This window comes from Acipenser ruthenus, chromosome 35 (assembly GCF_902713425.1).
Source record: "Acipenser ruthenus chromosome 35, fAciRut3.2 maternal haplotype, whole genome shotgun sequence".
Lineage (NCBI taxonomy): Eukaryota > Metazoa > Chordata > Actinopteri > Acipenseriformes > Acipenseridae > Acipenser > Acipenser ruthenus.
Window position 1 is genome coordinate 4,218,958 of NC_081223.1, and position 18,333 is coordinate 4,237,290.

The 18,333-nt window shown below is 43.3% G+C and overlaps 12 non-coding genes across 12 annotated transcripts; 9 read left to right on the forward strand and 3 right to left on the reverse strand.

Moving 5' to 3' along the window:
• Nucleotides 1–3,576: 3,576 nt before the first annotated feature.
• On the forward strand, nucleotides 3,577–3,791 carry LOC131705601 (small nucleolar RNA U3). The gene has a single exon (XR_009310551.1). It is a non-coding gene; the product is annotated as a small nucleolar RNA U3 (small nucleolar RNA).
• A 678-nt stretch (nucleotides 3,792–4,469) lies between these two features.
• trnal-cag (transfer RNA leucine (anticodon CAG)) lies at nucleotides 4,470–4,551 on the forward strand. Its single transcript has one exon. It is a non-coding gene; the product is annotated as a tRNA-Leu (tRNA).
• Nucleotides 4,552–4,849: 298 nt separating this feature from the next.
• On the forward strand, nucleotides 4,850–4,923 carry trnai-aau (transfer RNA isoleucine (anticodon AAU)). Its single transcript has one exon. It is a non-coding gene; the product is annotated as a tRNA-Ile (tRNA).
• A 170-nt stretch (nucleotides 4,924–5,093) lies between these two features.
• Nucleotides 5,094–5,175, reverse strand: trnas-aga (transfer RNA serine (anticodon AGA)). The gene has a single exon. It is a non-coding gene; the product is annotated as a tRNA-Ser (tRNA).
• A 2,152-nt stretch (nucleotides 5,176–7,327) lies between these two features.
• On the forward strand, nucleotides 7,328–7,549 carry LOC131705392 (small nucleolar RNA U3). Its single transcript, XR_009310349.1, has one exon. It is a non-coding gene; the product is annotated as a small nucleolar RNA U3 (small nucleolar RNA).
• A 682-nt stretch (nucleotides 7,550–8,231) lies between these two features.
• trnal-cag (transfer RNA leucine (anticodon CAG)) lies at nucleotides 8,232–8,313 on the forward strand. The gene has a single exon. It is a non-coding gene; the product is annotated as a tRNA-Leu (tRNA).
• A 298-nt stretch (nucleotides 8,314–8,611) lies between these two features.
• Nucleotides 8,612–8,685, forward strand: trnai-aau (transfer RNA isoleucine (anticodon AAU)). Its single transcript has one exon. It is a non-coding gene; the product is annotated as a tRNA-Ile (tRNA).
• A 170-nt stretch (nucleotides 8,686–8,855) lies between these two features.
• Nucleotides 8,856–8,937, reverse strand: trnas-aga (transfer RNA serine (anticodon AGA)). Its single transcript has one exon. It is a non-coding gene; the product is annotated as a tRNA-Ser (tRNA).
• A 1,546-nt stretch (nucleotides 8,938–10,483) lies between these two features.
• Nucleotides 10,484–10,699, forward strand: LOC131705415 (small nucleolar RNA U3). Its single transcript, XR_009310372.1, has one exon. It is a non-coding gene; the product is annotated as a small nucleolar RNA U3 (small nucleolar RNA).
• Nucleotides 10,700–11,378: 679 nt separating this feature from the next.
• trnal-cag (transfer RNA leucine (anticodon CAG)) lies at nucleotides 11,379–11,460 on the forward strand. Its single transcript has one exon. It is a non-coding gene; the product is annotated as a tRNA-Leu (tRNA).
• Nucleotides 11,461–11,758: 298 nt separating this feature from the next.
• trnai-aau (transfer RNA isoleucine (anticodon AAU)) lies at nucleotides 11,759–11,832 on the forward strand. The gene has a single exon. It is a non-coding gene; the product is annotated as a tRNA-Ile (tRNA).
• Nucleotides 11,833–12,002: 170 nt separating this feature from the next.
• Nucleotides 12,003–12,084, reverse strand: trnas-uga (transfer RNA serine (anticodon UGA)). Its single transcript has one exon. It is a non-coding gene; the product is annotated as a tRNA-Ser (tRNA).
• Between the last annotated feature and the right edge of the window lie 6,249 nt (nucleotides 12,085–18,333).

Genomic DNA, 18,333 nt, shown 5'->3' on the forward strand with positions numbered 1-18,333 from the left:
AGACCCTGCTCTGACCGACCAGGGGTTCTACTCCAAGTACTTCCTAGTGCCAAAAAAGGACGGCGGGCTCTGCCCTATTTTAGATCTGCGACTACTGAACAAATACCTACGGGTGTTGTCGTTCAAGATGCTTACGCACAGGCACATTGTCCAGTCTGTCCGGCAGGGCGACTGGTTTACCACCGTAGACCTCACAGATGCATACTTTCACGTTCCCATCTGTCCGGGTCACAGGAAGTACCTACGTTTCGCATTTCAGAGCAGGGTCTACGAGTTTTGTGTCCTGCCATTCGGCCTGTCTCTAGCTCCTCGAACCTTTTTGAAGTGTATGGACGCCATTTTAGCCCCCTTGCGGGCTCAAGGCATCCGACTGCTGAACTATCTGGACGACTGGCTCGTCTGCGCGCAGTCAAAGGAGCAGTTGGCACAGCACACAGTGATGGTTACAGACCATCTTCAGCGGCTAGGTCTGAAGGTCAATTCAGAAAAGAGCCGCCTCGTGCCGAGCCAACAGACCGAATTCTTGGGTCTGCATCTGGACTCTGTGTCCATGGAAGCGACCCTGTCGACACAAAGAGTTGCCTCACTGGAGCGGTGTCTCTCCCTATTCAGGTTGAGAGAAACAGTCAGCATGGAGCTGTGTCAGTGCATGCTGGGGTTGATGGCTGCCGCCTCGCAAGCCCTTCCTTTGGGCTTACTACACCAGAGACCTCTGCAGGCCTGCTTCAATGCCTTCGCGTTGCATCCGCGGAGAGACAAACACCGCAGGTTGAGGGTATCCCGAACCTGCTGGGAAGCACTGCGCTGGTGGAAAGTTCCGTCGAACATCCGCCAGGGCGTACGCTTGGGTCCCATCTTCCGAAGGGAGGTTATTACGACCGACGCTTCCAACCAAGGTTGGGGAGCAGTCTGGAACGGGTCGGGGACTCGCGGAGTGTGGTCAGGACCCTGGAGGTCGGCCCACATCAATGCTCTGGAACTCAGAGCGGTGGACCTTGCACTGCGGCACTTCTTGCCAGTGCTTCTAGGCAAGCACGTGTTAGTGCGGTCAGACAACACCACGGTAGTGGCGTATATCAACCGCCAGGGCGGCTTGCGGTCCCCCGGTCTTCACCGGTCGGTAACACGGCTGTTGCTTTGGGCTCAACCGCGTTTAGCCTCTCTGCGAGCGGTTCACCTACCGGGCAGAGTCAATTACGCAGCGGATCTCCTGTCCAGAGGAGGTCCTCTTGCAGGCGAATGGCGTCTTCACCCTCGGGTGGTAGAGCGCATTTGGGACTGGTTCGGCACAGCGCAAGTCAATCTCTTCGCTTCGCGAGAGACCACGCACTGCCCCCTATGGTTCTCGGTGAAGGACCTCGACAGCCCCCTAGGAGTCGATGCACTGGCTCACGAATGGCCGCCAGGGCTCCTCTATGCATTTCCACCGATTCCGATGCTCCCCGCAGAAGGTCAGGGTAGAGCAAGCGACAGTGATCCTGATCGCTCCTCGGTGGCCTCGGAGGATATGGTTCCCGAGTCTAGTGCAGTTGTTGCACGGTCGCCCGAGGGAGCTCCCTCTGCGAGCGGACCTGTTGTCCCAAGCCCAAGGAGGGCTATGGCACCTGAAACCCAAGCTCATGCAGCTATGGGCTTGGCCCCTGAGCGGGAGCGCCTGTCAGCCTTAGGGCTTTCGACGGCGGTTATATCCACCATTCAGAGTGCGAGAGCGCCCTCTACTCGGTCGCAATATGCGTATAAATCGCAATTGTTTCAGAGTTGGTGTCTGGCTGAGGGCCATGACCCGGTCTCCTGCCCTATGGCAGTGATATTACAGTTTCTGCAGAAGCTGTTAGATGAGGGTAAGTCTCCCTCTACACTTAAAGTGTATTTGGCCGCTATTTCGGCTTGCCATGTACGCATTGACGGGTTATCACCTGGTTGCCATTTCCTGGCATCTCAGTTCCTAAAGGGCGCAAGACGCTTGCGGCCTCCAAGGTCGACCAGTTTACCGTCTTGGAGCCTTGATGTGGTGCTAGAAGCCCTTACCAAGGCACCGTTCGAGCCTCTCCACAGTGTGGAAATGAAGTTCGTGTCTATTAAGACTGCGTTTTTGCTGTCAGTGGTATCAGCAAAACGTGTGGGCGAGTTACATGCACTCTCGGTGCATCCATCATGTACTCGCTTCGCAGGAGACGGTTCTAAGGTCTCCATGCGTCCAAATCCGGCCTTTTTACCCAAGGTCAAATCCCCGTTTCACATGAACCAACCAGTCGAGTTGATGGCGTTCCATCCTCCTCCTTTTTCTTCCCCAGAGGAAGAGCGCTTACACATGCTCTGCCCTGTGCAGGCATTGAGGTGTTATATTGATCGCACGAAGACTGTGAGGCAAACAGAACAGCTGTTCATATGCCATGGTTCTAAAACTTTGGGTCAGCCGCTGTCTAAGCAACGCCTTTCTCATTGGATAGTGGATGCTATTCAGTTAACATATGATACTATGGGCCTTCCGCCACCAGGGCAGTTGAAGGCACATTCCACTAGGGGTATGGCAACATCCTGGGCCCTCTTTAGAGGGGTGCCGATGTCTGACATTTGCGCTGCAGCCAGTTGGGTTACACCGCATACATTTACGAGGTTCTACCGGTTAAATGTACTGGAATCCTCTGCTCCGTCATTTGGAGCATCTGTGTTGCACTCTATGACGCCTCAGGTTGCGGACGTCTAGAGTGGTTGACAATACGGTGTGACTATTCCACCTTGGGACAGGTGTCATTGCGAGCATAGACGCTGAGGCGCAGCTCCGCATATGTGTAGATGTACTGCCTACGCAGTTGCGTTATGACGTAAGGCTGTCCTACTGCCGAGAATCCTCCCTCGCGACGGCTTGGGTACACTGTTCCCATACCTTGATGGTTATTTTCGACTTGAAAGGGAACGATAGGTTGCAGATGCAACCCCGGTTCCCTGAAAGAGAAAATAACCATCAAGCCGCGAGGTCGCTCTGGAGGCCTTCACGGCCTGAAGGGCAAAAGAGGAAGTGACTCTCCGCGCGCTGCGTATAGTAAGCTCCCAGGGGGGCGGGCTTACACGGCAGCTTGCGTGGAGGCCAATCGGCAGCTTTGACATAAAGCTCAGCCAATCCCTACTGCCTGACGGCAATGTCCCATACCTTGATGGTTATTTTCTCTTTCAGGGAACCGGGGTTGCATCCGCAACCTATCGTTTTATTGGATAACACCCTGGGAGCTCGACAGAACAGTGTGTATGCATATTGCTAAAATGGAAACCAAATATACACGATTCAAATGGGAATCGTATTCAGATTTTAAGCACAAATTAGATAGACTTCACAGTGCAAAGGAGGAAGGCAGACAATGCAAATGAGGCAACTGGCTCCTACTTTTTAAATCATACGAGAAACTTGAACCCAATTAAGCTTTTAACCGCCTGCAGTCTGGAATGAGTTTGAAATGTTGTTGTAACACCTCACTGGGCAACAGCAATTGCATTATATGAAAGCTCCTGTTAATTTGTCAGCGGCACAGCTACCGGTGCCACTCAGAGTTGGAGGGAGACGGTCGGCCACTTGCCCATAAAACAATACTTTCAGGGATCATTTCTATAGCGATTTGCTAGCAAAATGCGTTTTTAAAGTGTTTGGACTCGCTATCCACGAGGAAGAGTGAGAGTGTTCGCTTTTGAGCGTGAAGGAGACAGTGAGTGTTGTTTTTGGCCAACTGCTCCCTGTTATTGATGACCCCTCCAGTGTTCCTTAGGGGGCTGGAGGAAGCGGACACGTTCTGAGTGGGTATCTTGCCTAAAGGTACGCAAGACGAACTACAGTTGCAAAGCACTGCTGCTTTTTCGACGATTGATTAAAACTATCAATCTGACTGAAAACACGGATCACATTAATTGTGATCGGTTTGATACCAATAGGCTTACATGACAGGTATTGTGTATAGACAAAGTCATATACACAGAAATGAACACGGACAGTGTTTATTAAGGGCTGACTCGTTGAAACGTTCGAGAGATCTCGGTGTACAGAACAAATATACTGGATTTTTTCCATGTCGTAATTGTGCCGCCTGTGATAATGCGTTTGAAACTAGAGATAATGTGAGACAATGTCTGTTACTGGCGGATTGTTTACAAATGTACTCAATTATGTTACAACTTTTTTGTCTACGAAACATATCTGTAACATTTATGTAATGCCTGTGTGGTTTTTTCATGAAGTTAATTTGCTAACAGACTGTTCTGATTTGTTTCTAACCGTGAAGCGATCGCTCTGTTTGCCGTATATTTTCTTTCTGTAAGAGGAGTGTCCTTGTGATCCCATATAGAATGCGACGAAACAGGTCGCCCTCCTTAATATAAACAGAAAAAGAATAAGTTCACGCACACCCCAGGTGATTTACTGCAGCGTCAGACATTGGAGGTTCAGCAGTGTACTGCAGTGTTGGGCAAAGTCGACGGTGTCAGTCAGGATGGCCGAGCGGTCTAAGGCGCTGCGTTCAGGTCGCAGTCTCTCTGGAGGCGTGGGTTCGAATCCCACTTCTGACAAACCTTTTTGTTCATTTATTTCTTAAAACGTCCACCGAATGCTTTGTAATTTGATTTGTTTTTCTTGTTAGTATTCGAATCACAAGGTCGTTAAATGAGAGAAAGTCACCGCAAGCCTGCACCTCACCACATCCTTCACACTGTTAAACTGCCTCATTATGACGAGGCCTCTAATTATGCCTTTCCGATACTTTGAATGTGTTATTGTTGAGTTTAACATGAGAACATCTTAGTAGAACAATCATAATGTCCGCAGGACTTATTTTCCTCGGCTTCTAGTAACAAGCTTTCAGTGTGTGGCCGGTTAGCTCAGTTGGTTAGAGCGTGGTGCTAATAACGCCAAGGTCGTGGGTTCGATCCCCGTACGGGCCACGGCTTTTCTTCTTTAAAGAAACCACAGCATTTGTAATGGTGCCAAAATGAACAATCTTTAACAAAATGAACCGAAGCGATATGAAGTACAACCAGTAATATTTCAGACTTCCTGAGCTTTAAACATGTATTAACAATGAACACATACAATCAATTAAAAACAAAGCTTACGTAGTGGGCAGGATTCGAACCTGCGCGGGGAAACCCCAATGGATTTCTAGTCCATCGCCTTAACCACTCGGCCACGACTACATGCTCGCTCGGTTGTTTGTGAAAATCTCCAAAAGAAGTAAACGAAACCCGCAGTAATGCTGTAGATGGCAGTATAGGCTAACTAATGAACCGAAGTCAAATGCCTTTGTTGAAACTGTCAGATTTGTACAAGGCAAGCACACGTGGGAAATGTAAATACAATATAATTTTTGTTAACGTTCATAATAATGAATACATCTTTATTTCAAAATACGTAGCTATTTAACTGATCTTTTCAAAAAACACCCCCATCCACAAAAACAAAGTAGTTTTTATTTCAACTGAAAAATTGACTTGCTTCACGGCTGTTGCCATAGCACTCGAGCACGTTCTGGCTAGCGTGAGCGGACTTAGCAGATAACAAGATCTACAAAATATCACATGCTAATAAAACATACCATAATTATGTTCGTTTTTATTATACATGTCGACTTACAGAGACTATGGTGTGTGAACTATGCATCAGCTGCAGTGTCACTTACAGTTACATCTCACCCGAAAACGGAGCACAAGAAAGTTAAGTGACTTGCTCAGGGTCACACAATGAGTCAGTGGCTGAGGTGAGATTTGTGCCGGGGGACCTCCTGGTTACAAGCCCTTTATCTTTAACCACTGGAACACACAGCCTCCTATAACAAAATCACACCCCAGGTGGGACTCGAAACCACAATCCATGGCTTAGAAAACCAGTGCCTTATCCATTAGGCCACAAGGGCTGACACGAAAAGCACATTTGGTAGTAATAAAGAAAGTGGGAACAATAGTATCGTGGTTTAATACATCATATCCAAGCCAACGTTGGTGTTCAAACACAGCAGAGTGTTACATTGGGAAAGGGCCGTACTTGTCAGTACGTATTTGACATTCATGTGGGAAGATTTAAGATTGTGAAGAAATTTAAATATGCTGCGTATTTGCGCATTGGGAACCTTACATAATTAGGTTTTTGATTAATGCCACTTTCTTACAGACAGTAATCAAGGTGACGCTACAAGACCAGAGCCAATAAAGCAGTTATGTTCCTGTCCTTTCATTACCATATTCTAGTGTGCTTGTTCAGAATATGCGTGAATCGTGAAAACATCTTGCCAATATGTGAACAAAGCCAGCATTCACTTTATTGATCACCATGTGGATTAACCGCTATTGGAACACAGATGATTGTGTTAAAGATGTTAATAGATTTTTAATGTACACGTTTTAGAGCTAAACGTTTGTTGAGACAGTTCAAGCGCTGTAGCAGTGTTTAAATATTTCCTGGATGTTTGCCTTTTGGTCTTACTCTGGAAAAAGTAATAATAATAATAAAAAGTAGGCATTAACCATTTTTTGAGAAACCGCATTTGGGAGAAAAACTAACAGTTTGGAAACACATTTGCAAAGGCATTGGATTCTATTGTGGTGTTTCCGAACTGTTGAACGTTTCTCATTACATGCAGGTTTACTGGCTTGACAAAAAGGCGATTGACGAAAAGAATGCTGTCTCGATAGCAAAATCGCGTCAAGCTGAAATAGCTCTTTTGGGAGAGCATTAGACTGTAACGGTCTCTGCTTCGATAGCGGGTTTTGTAAACAGCACGACTAGGGTTATTTTTTAGTAATTAATTTTTTGAATTAAAAAAACAGCACATTTTTTTCTTCAGTGTAATTGGAGGAAATAAAAACGTATTATAGTGCCATTTTCTAATGCGATAAAGAAATGCAAAAAGCATCATCTCTGCGTGGGCTTGAAACACCAAAATTTCGATTAACAGCCCAACGTGCTAACCGATTATGGTGTTTTATTACATAACACCTTGGGAGTCTCAACAGAACAGTGTGTATGCATAGAGCTAAAATGGAAACCAAATATATACGATTCAAATGGGAATCGTATTCAGATTTTAAGCACAAATTTGATAGACTTCACAGTGCAAAGGAGGAAGGCAGACAATGCAAATGAGGCAACTGGCTCCTACTTTTTAAATCATACGAGAAACTTGAACCCAATTTAGCTTTTAACCGCCTGCAGTTTGGAATGAGTTTGAAATGTTGTTGTAACACCTCACTGGGCAACAGCAATTGCATTATATGAAAGCTCCTGTTTATTTGTCAGCGGCACAGCTACCGGTGCCACTCAGAGTTGGAGGGAGACGGTCGGCCACTTGCCCATAAAACAATACTTTCCGGGATCATTTCTATAGTGATTTGCCAGCGAAATGCGTTTATAAAGTGTTTGGACTCGCTATCCACGAGGAAGAGTGAGAGTGTTCGTTTTTGAGCGTGAAGGAGACAGCGAGTGTTTTTTTTTTTTTTTGGCCAACTGCTCCCTGTTATTGATGACCGCTCCAGTGTTCCTTAGGGGGCTGGAGGAAGCAGACACGTTCTGAGTGGGTATCTTGCCTAAAGGTACGCAAGACGAACTACAGTTGCAAAGCACTGCTGCTTTTTCGATGATTGATTAAAACTATCAATCTGACTGAAAACACGGATCACATTAATTGTGATCGGTTTGATACCAATAGGCTTACATGACAGGTATTGTGTATAGACAATGTCATATACATAAAAATGAACACGGACAGTGTTTTTTTAAGGGCTGACTCATTTTAATGTTCGAGAGATCTAGGTGTACTGGACAAATATACTGGATTTTTTCCATGTCGTAATTGTGCCGCCTGTGATAATGCGTTTGAAACTAGAGATAATGTGAGATAATGTCTGTTACTGGCGGATAGTTTACAAATGTACTCAATTATGTTACAACTTTTGTGTCTACGAAACATATCTGTAACATTTATGTAATGCCTGTGTGTTTTTTTTTTCATGAAGTTAATTTGCTAACAGACTGTTCTGATTTGTTTCTAACCGTGAAGCGATCGCTCTGTTTGCCGTATATTTTCTGTCTGTAAGAGGAGTGTCCTTGTGATCCCATATAGAATGCGACGAAACAGGTCGCCCTCCTTAATATAAACAGATAAAGAATAAGTTCACACACCCCCCAGGTGATTTACTGTAGCGTCAGACATTGGAGATTCAGCAGTGTACTGCAGTGTTGTGCAAAGTCGTCAGTGTAAGTCAGGATGGCCGAGCGGTCTAAGGCGCTGCGTTCAGGTCGCAGTCTCTCTGGAGGCGTGGGTTCGAATCCCACTTCTGACAAATCTGTTTGTTCATTTATTTCTTAAAACGTCCACCGAATGCTTGGTAATTTGATTTGTTTTTCTTGTTAGTATTCAAATCACAAGGTCGTTAAATGAGAGAAAGTCACCGCAAGCTTGCACCTCACCACATCCTTCACACTGTTAAACTGCCTCATTATGACGAGGCCTCTAATTATGCCTTTCCAATACTTTGAATGTGTTATTGTTCAGTTTAACATGAGAACATCTTGGTAGAACAATCATAATGTCCGCAGGACTTATTTTCCTCGGGTTCTAGTATCAAGTTTTGAGTGTGTGGCTGGTTAGCTCAGTTGGTTAGAGCGTGGTGCTAATAACGCCAAGGTCGCGGGTTCGATCCCCGTACGGGCCACGGCTTTTCTTCTTTAAAGAAACCACAGCATTTGTAATGGTGCCAAAATGAACATTCTTTAACAAAATGAACCGAAGCGATATGAAGTACAACCAGTAATATTTCAGACTTCCTGAGCTTTAAACATGTATTAACAATGAGCACATACAATCAATTAAAAACAAAGCTTACGTAGTCGGCAGGATTCAAACCTGCGCGGGGAAACCCCAATGGATTTCTAGTCCATCGCCTTAACCACTCGGCCACGACTACATGCTCGCACGATTATTTGTGAAAATATCCAAAAGAAGTAAACGAAACCCGTAGTAATGCTGTAGATGGCAGTATAGGCTAACTAATGAACCGAAGTCAAATGTCTTTGTTGAAACTGTCAGATTTGTACAATGCAAGCACACGTGGGAAATGTAAATAAAATATAATTTTTGTTAACGTTCATAATAATGAATACATCTTTATTTCAAAATACGTAGCTATTTAACTGATCTTTTCAAGAAACACCCCCATCCACAAAAACAAAGTAGTTATTTAATTGAACTGAAAAATTGACTTGCTTCATGGCTGTTGCCAGAGCACTCGAGCACGTTCTGGCTAGCGTGAGCGGACTTAGCAGATAACAAGATCTACAAAGTATCTCATGCTAATAAAACATACCATAATTATGTTCGTTTTTATTATACACATGGCAACTTACAGAGACTAGGGTGTGTGAACTATGCATCAGCTGTAGAGTCACTTACATTTACATCTCACCCGAAAAACGGAGCACAAGGAGGTTAAGTGACTTGCTCAGGGTCACACAATGAGTCAGTGGCTGAGGTGGGATTTGTACCGGGGGACCTCCTGGTTAAAAGCCCTTTATCTTTAACCACTAAACGTTTGTTGAGACAGTTCAAGCCCTGTAGCAGTGTTTAACTATTTCCTGGATGTTTGCCTTTTGGTCTTACTCTGGAAAAAGTAATAATAATAATAAAAAGTAGGCAAAACCATTTTTTGAGAAACCACATTTGGGAGAAAAACTAACAGTTTGGAAACACATTTGCAAAGGCATTGGATTCTATTGTGGTGTTTCCGAACTGTTGAACGTTTCTCATTACATGCAGGTTTACTGGCTTGACAAAAAGGCGATTGACGAAAAGAATGCGGCCTGGATAGCAAAATCGCGTCCAACTGAAATAGCTCAGACTGTAACGGTCCCTGCTTTGATCCCGGGTTTTTGCAAACAGCACGACTAGGGCTATTTTTTCTTAATTAATTTTTTGAATTAAAAAAACAGCACATTTTTTTCTTCAGTGTAATTGGAGGAAATAAAAACGTATTATATTGCCATTTTCTAATGCGATAAAGAAATGCAAAAAGCATCATCTCTGCGTGGGCTTGAAACACCAAAATTTCGATTAACAGCCGATCGTGCTAACCGATTATGGTGTTTTATTAGATAACACCCTGGGAGCTCAACAGAACAGTGTGTATGCATATTGCTAAAATGGAAACCAAATATACACGATTCAAATGGGAATCGTATTCAGATTTTAAGCACAAATTTGATAGACTTCACAGTGCAAAGGAGGAAGGCAGACAATGCAAATGAGGCAACTGGCTCCTACTTTTTAAATCATACGAGAAACTTGAACCCAATTAAGTTTTTAACCGCCTGCAGTTTGGAATGAGTTTGAAATGTTGTTGTAACACCTCACTGGGCAACAGCAATTGCATTATATGAAAGTCCCTGTTAATTTCTCAGCGGCACAGCTGCCGGTGCCACTCAGAGTTGGAGGGAGACGGTCGGCCACTTGCCCATAAAACAATACTTTCAGAGATCATTTCTATAGCGATTTGCTAGCGAAATGCGTTTTTAAAGTGTTTGGACTCGCTATCCACGAGGAAGAGTGAGAGTGTTCACTTTTGAGCGTGAAGGAGGCAGTGAGTGTTGTTTTTTGGCCAACTGCTCCCTGTTATTGATGACCCCTCCAGTGTTCCTTAGGGGGCTGGAGGAAGCGGACACGTTCTGAGTGGGTATCTTGCCTAAAGGTACGCAAGACGAACTACAGTTGCAAAGCACTGCTGCTTTTTCGACGATTGATTAAAACTATCATTCTGACTGAAAACACGGATCACATTAATTGTGATCGGTTTGATACCAATAGGCTTACATGGCAGGTATTGTGTATAGACAATGTCATATACACAGAAATGAACACGGAGTGTGTTTATTAAGGGCTGACTCATTGAAACGTTCGAGAGATCTCGGTGTACTGGACAAATATACTGGATTTTTTCCATGTCGTAATTGTGCCGCCTGTGATAATGCGTTTGAAACTAGAGATAATGTGAGATAATGTCTGTTACTGGCGGATAGTTTACAAATATACTCAATTATGTTACAACTTTTGTGTCTACGAAACATATCTGTAACATTTATGTAAGTCCTGTGTGTTTTTTTTCATGAAGTTAATTTGCTAACAGACTGTTCTGATTTGTTTCTAACCGTGAAGCGATCGCTCTGTTTGCCGTATATTTTCTTTCTGTAAGAGGAGTGTCCTTGTGATCCCATATAGAATGCGACGAAACAGGTCGCCCTCCTTAATATAAACAGAAAAAGAATAAGTTCACGCACACACCAGGTGATTTACTGTAGCGTCAGACATTGGAGGTTCAGCAGTGTACTGCAGTGTTGTGCAAAGTCGTCAGTGTAAGTCAGGATGGCCGAGCGGTCTAAGGCGCTGCGTTCAGGTCGCAGTCTCTCTGGAGGCGTGGGTTCGAATCCCACTTCTGACAAATCTTTTTGTTTATTTATTTCTTAAAACGTCCATCGAATGCTTGGTAATTTGATTTGTTTTTCTTGTTAGTATTCAAATCACAAGGTCGTTAAATGAGAGAAAGTCACCGCAAGCCTGCACCTCACCACATCCTTCACACTGTTAAACTGCTTCATTATGACGAGGCCTCTAATTATGCCTTTCCAATACTTTGAATGTGTTATTGTTCAGTTTAACATGAGAACATCTTGGTAGAACAATCATAATGTCCGCAGGACTTATTTTCCTCGGGTTCTAGTATCAAGTTTTTAGTGTGTGGCCGGTTAGCTCAGTTGGTTAGAGCGTGGTGCTAATAACGCCAAGGTTGCGGGTTTGATCCCCGTACGGGCCATGGCTTTTCTTCTTTAAAGAAACCACAGCATTTGTAATGGTGCCAAAATGAACAATCTTTAACAAAATGAACTGAAGCGATATGAACTACAACCAGTAATATTTCAGACTTCCTGTGCTTTAAACATGTATTAACAATGAACACATATAATCAATTAAAAACAAAGCTTACGTAGTCGGCAGGATTCGAACCTGCGCGGGGAAACCCCAATGGATTTCAAGTCCATCGCCTTAACCACTCGGCCACGACTACATGCTCGCACGGTTAGTTGTGAAAATATCCAAAAGAAGTAAACGGCTCCCGCAGTAATGCTGTAGATGGCAGTATAGGCTAACTAATGAACCCAAGTCAAATGCCTTTGTTGAAACTCTGTCAGATTTGTACAAGGCAAGCACACATGGGAAAAGTAAATACAATATACTTTCTGTTAACGTTCATAATAATGAATACATCTTTATTTCAAAATACGTAGCTATTTAATCCTAACAGAAACAATAGGCTTCCCAGCCATCAGCTTGGAAGCAGAATGGAGATCAAATCGGACGAATAACGAGTGCAAAATGGAATGTGGAAATCAATGTAAAGGCAGTTTAAATAAGAGCAGCTGCAATACATTAAATAGAGTTATATTTAAGAGCAAGCAGTAACTGCAGTAGAGTATTTAATTATGGATGGACCAAACTTGCAGGTCGCCACTGTCACATTTTCCAGGAAATCACGGCTAATACTGAGAAAGAAAACAGATGATAACCTAACAGAAAACTAGTGAAAAACACTGCACTGATTAACTGAACGGGTCAAACGTAGCCTACTGAATTGCTGAATTGTTGGGGGGAGCGTGGCGCAATCAGCTGAGGCGCTTCATCTGAATTGCAGGGTGTGCCTTATAGCCTGGAGATCGCTGGTTCCAATCCAGACTATGCCATCGCCGACAGGAACGCCGAGGGGGCGGCGCACAGTTGGCAGAGTGCCACCCGGGTTGGGAGGGTTTAGGTCAGCTTGGTAATCATTGTCTCAACAAGCTCCAGCAACTCCTGTGGCGACCGGTCTCCTGCGAGTTGTGGGCAGAACTGCGTTTCTTCCAACACCGCTACAGCCAGGTGCGGCTGGCTTTGCTGTTGCAGTGTGACAAGAGGAGGGTGGCTGACGGCATTTGTTTCACAGGATGCGCATGATGAGTCTTCGTTCTCCCGAGTCGATACGGGAAGCTGCAGCAGCGCCATAAAAAAAAAAAAACAATTGGATATTCCAAATTGGGAGATTTTTTTAAAATATTACAAAAAAATAAATTAAATAGTTAAGCTTCAAAAAATCTATTTTTGACTGAGCGAGTTAAGTGTGTACGGTATCCTGACAACACAACACGTTGAAAACACAGAAAAGACGCTGAGAAAAAAAAAAAAAGTTTTCTATTTCCTGTTTAATTAAGAAAATACAATAAAAAAAGATTATTCTCTTACTTGTCTTCCTGCCATATCCCCTCTTTTTTGGTCAAATATTGAATATATTCGTATTCAATTTCAAACGACTGTTCTTTGTTCCCATGATGCATCAGTGATGGGCTGGGTTTTAGCGATCGCGATAATTTCTGATATTTTACAGTGGCTGGACTTTATAATAATAAAAAAATGAAAAAGGGTAACGAGCGACAAATGCATTAATTTCTGTCGATTTGTTCTATTTTAATGGGTTATAATTTTACAAATTTAAAAGACATTCATTAAGAAAAGATAAAACTAATTTAATCACCTTTAAGAATTATGTTTTTATTGACAGAAATATATTTCATGTATGTGTGTTTGGCATGAAATCAAATAAAGTCCCATTGGATTTTGCTTGAAAAGAGGAAACACAAAAGATGTTTTTTTAGGTTTTTTTTTTTTTTTTAAATAAAGCATTTATTCAACATGTTTGTTTTTTTTTTTACAAAAATACAACACAATACAACACGGAATGTTTTTATTTTTTTGTTAAAAGAATGACAAAAGTTAAAATATTTTCTCGTTTTTTTTCTGTTTGTTGTTGGGCTGCCATCTTGGTAAGAGCTTGTCAATTGTCGCATGTGAACACAGCCCCTACCAAAATGTCCAGTACAGTACAGTACCGTGCTGTTAGATTAGACTGGACTGTATTGAATTAGCTGGCTCTCAGATCCCCAGTACAGTACCGTGCTGTTAGATTAGACTGGACTGTATTGAATTAGATGGCTCTAAGATCCCCAGTACAGTACCGTGCTGTTAGATTAGACTGGACTGTATTGAATTAGCTGGCTCTCAGATCCCCAGTACAGTACCGTGCTGTTAGATTAGACTGGACTGTATTGAATTAGCTGGCTCTCAGATCCCCAGTACAGTACCGTGCTGTTAGATTAGACTGGACTGTATTGAATTAGCTGGCTCTCAGATCACCAGTACAGTACCGTGCTGTTAGATTAGACTGGACTGTATTGAATTAGCTGGCACTCAGATCACCAGTACAGTACCATGCTGTTAGATTAGACTGGACTGTATTGAATTAGCTGGCTCTCATATCTCCAGTACAGTACCGTGCTGTTAGATTCGACTGGACTGTATTGAATTAGCTGGCTCTCATATCTCCAGTACAGTGCTGTTAGATTAGACTGGACTGTATTGAATTAGCTGGCTCTCAGGTCACCAGTACAGTACCGTGCTGTTAGATTAGACTGGAATGTATTGAATTAGCTGGCTCTCAGATCCCCAGTACAGTACAGTGCTGTTAGATTAGACTGGAATGTATTGAATTAGCTGGCTCTCAGATCATGAGTACAGTACAGTGCTGTTAGATTAGACTGGACTGTATTGAATAAACTGGCTCTCAGATCTCCAGTACAGTGCTGTTAGATAAGACTGGACTGTACTGAATTAGCTGGCTCTCAGATCCCCAGTACAGTGCTGTTAGATTAGACTGGACTGTATTGAATTAGCTGGCTCTCAGATCCCCAGTACAGTACAGTGCTGTTAGATTAGACTGGACTGTATTGAATTAGCTGGCTCTCAGATCCCCAGTACAGTACCGTGCTGTTAGATTAGACTGGACTGTATTGAATTAGCTGGCTCTCAGATCCCCAGTACAGTACAGTGCTGTTAGATTAGACTGGACTGTATTGAATTAGCTGGCTCTCAGATCCCCAGTACAGTACCGTGCTGTTAGATTAGACTGGACTGTATTGATTTAGCTGGCTCTCAGATCCCCAGTACAGTGCTGTTAGATTAGACTGGACTGTATTGAATTAGCTGGCTCTCAGATCCCCAGTACAGTACCGTGCTGTTAGATTCGACTGGACTGTATTGAATTAGCTGGCTCTCAGATCCCCAGTACAGTACAGTGCTGTTAGATTAGACTGGACTGTATTGAATTAGCTGGCTCTCAGATTCCCAGTACAGTACAGTGCTGTTAGATTAGACTGGACTGTATTGAATTAGCTGGCTCTCAGATCATGAGTACAGTACAGTGCTGTTAGATTAGACTGGACTGTATTGAATAAACTGGCTCTCAGATCTCCAGTACAGTGCTGTTAGATAAGACTGGACTGTACTGAATTAGCTGGCTCTCAGATCCCCAGTTCAGCACAGTGCTGTTAGATTCGACTGGACTGTATTGAATTAGCTGTCTCCCAGATCCCCAGTACAGTACTGTGCTGTTAGATTAGACTGGACTGTATTGAATTAGCTGGCTCTCAGATCCCCAGTCAGTACAGTGCTGTTAGATTAGACTGGACTGTATTGAATTAGCTGGCTCTCAGATCCCCAGTACAGTACCGTGCTGTTAGATTAGACTGGACTGTATTGAATTAGCTGGCTCTCAGATTCCCAGTACAGTACAGTGCTGTTAGATTAGACTGGACTGTATTGAATTAGCTGGCTCTCAGATCCCCAGTACAGCACAGTGCTGTTAGATTCGACTGGACTGTATTGAATTAGCTGTCTCCCAGATCCCCAGTACAGCACAGTGCTGTTAGATTCGACTGGACTGTATTGAATTAGCTGTCTCCCCAGATCCCCAGTACAGTACTGTGCTGTTAGATTAGACTGGACTGTATTGAATTAGCTGGCTCTCAGTTCCCCAGTACAGTACAGTGCTGTTAGATTAGACTGGACTGTATTGAATTAGCTGGCTCTCAGATCCCCAGTACAGTACAGTGCTGTTAGATTAGACTGGACTGTATTGAATTAGCTGGCTCTCAGATCCCCAGTACAGCACAGTGCTGTTAGATTCGACTGGACTGTATTGAATTAGCTGGCTCTCAGATCCCCAGTACAGCACAGTGCTGTTAGATTCGACTGGACTGTATTGAATTAGCTGGCTCTCAGATCCCCAGTACAGTTGCTGTTAGATTAGACTGGACTGTATTGAATTAGCTGGCTCTCAGATCCCCAGTACAGTACCGTGCTGTTAGATTAGACTGGACTGTATTGAATTAGCTGGCTCTCAGATCCCCAGTACAGTGCTGTTAGATTAGACTGGACTGTATTGAATTAGCTGGCTCTCAGATCCCCAGTACAGTACCGTGCTGTTAGATTCGACTGGACTGTATTGAATTAGCTGGCTCTCAGATCCCCAGTACAGTACAGTGCTGTTAGATTAGACTGGACTGTATTGAATTAGCTGGCTCTCAGATTCCCAGTACAGTACCGTGCTGTTAGATTAGACTGGACTGTATTGAATTAGCTGGCTCTCAGATCATGAGTACAGTACAGTGCTGTTAGATTAGACTGGACTGTATTGAATTAGCTGGCTCTCAGATCCCCAGTACAGCACAGTGCTGTTAGATTCGACTGGACTGTATTGAATTAGCTGTCTCCCAGATCCCCAGTACAGTACTGTGCTGTTAGATTAGACTGGACTGTATTGAATTAGCTGTCTATCAGATCCCCAGTACAGTACATTGCTGTTAGATTAGACTGGACTGCATGAATTAGCTGGCTCTCAGATCCCAGTACAGTACAGTGCTGGTAGATTAGACTGGACTGTATTGAATTAGCTGGCTCTCAGATCCCCAGTACAGTACTGTGCTGTCAGGTTAGACTGGACTGTATTGAATTAGCAGGCTCTCAGATCCCCAGTACAGTACCGTGCTGTTAGATTAGACTGGACTGTATTGAATTAGCTGGCTCTCAGATCCCCAGTGCCGTACAGTGCTATTTTTAAAATCCATAAAAATGTTGTAAATCTTAAATTCCTGAGATCTAACACTTATGAAAATGAATGAACAAATAAACAAATAAATACATAAATGAAAAAATCAATACACAACTTTATAAACAAATTCCTAAAATTACACAAATTCAGGCAATCCAACACCTTTAAAAAAAAAAAAAAAAGTACAAAGTAACACGGAACAGTCCATTATAGTTAGTATAGGGGGTGATTGGTCTAAGGCTATTGTGCATATTATTATCATTATTATTATTATTATTATTATTATTATTATTATTATTATTATTACAGTATTATTACTAGTCCAAACTCCCTCACCCCTCTCTTTGACTGCACCTAAATGGATCAGTCCCTTCAAAAAAAAAATAGTCATTTTGCACTGAAATTAAATAAAATACATGCAATTTCAAAGTAAAAAGAAAACAGTTTCAAATTGTAACATCTGAAACACATTTTGTATATATATATATAATCTTTAAACATCTTAAAACAGTTGCAGAATATTTTGTAGTGATTTTCATAGCAATTAAGAAAGTCAAAGAGAGAGAGAGAGAGAGAGAGAGAGAGAGAGAGAGAGAGAGAGAGAGAGAGAGAGAGAGAGACATAAAACTGGGAAAAAAAAAGGCAAAACACTTTAAAAGAAGTGTAATTTGTAATTCATTATGAACAGAGCTGCACAGAGCAGGTCTATAGGAAACTCAAGACGGCAGAGCTGCACAGAGCAGGTCCTATAGGAAACTCAACACTGCAGAGCTGCACAGAGCAGGTCTATAGGAAACTCACACTGCAGAGCTGCACAGAGCAGTTCTATAGGAAACTCAACACTGCAGAGCTGCACAGAGCAGGTCCTATAGGAAACTCAAGACGGCAGAGCTGCACAGAGCAGGTCTATAGGAAACTCAACACTGCAGAGCTGCACTGAGCAGGTCTATAGGAAACTCAACACTGCAGAGCTGCACAGAGCAGATCTATAGGAAACTCAAGACGGCAGAGCTGCACAGAGTAGGTCTATAGGAAACTCAACACTGCAGAGCTGCACAGAGCAGGTCTATAGGAATCTCAACACTGCAGAGCAGCACAGTGCAGGTCTATAGAGGAAACTCAACACTGCAGAGCTGCACAGAGCAGGTCTATAGGAAACTCAACACTGCAGAGCAGCACAGTGCAGGTCTATAGGAAACTCAACACTGCAGAGCTGCACAGAGCAGGTCTATAGGAAACTCGACACTGCAGAGCTGCACAGGAGCAGGTCTATAGGAAACTCAACACTGCAGAGCTGCACAGAGCAGGTCTATAGGAAACTCAACACTGCAGAGCTGCACA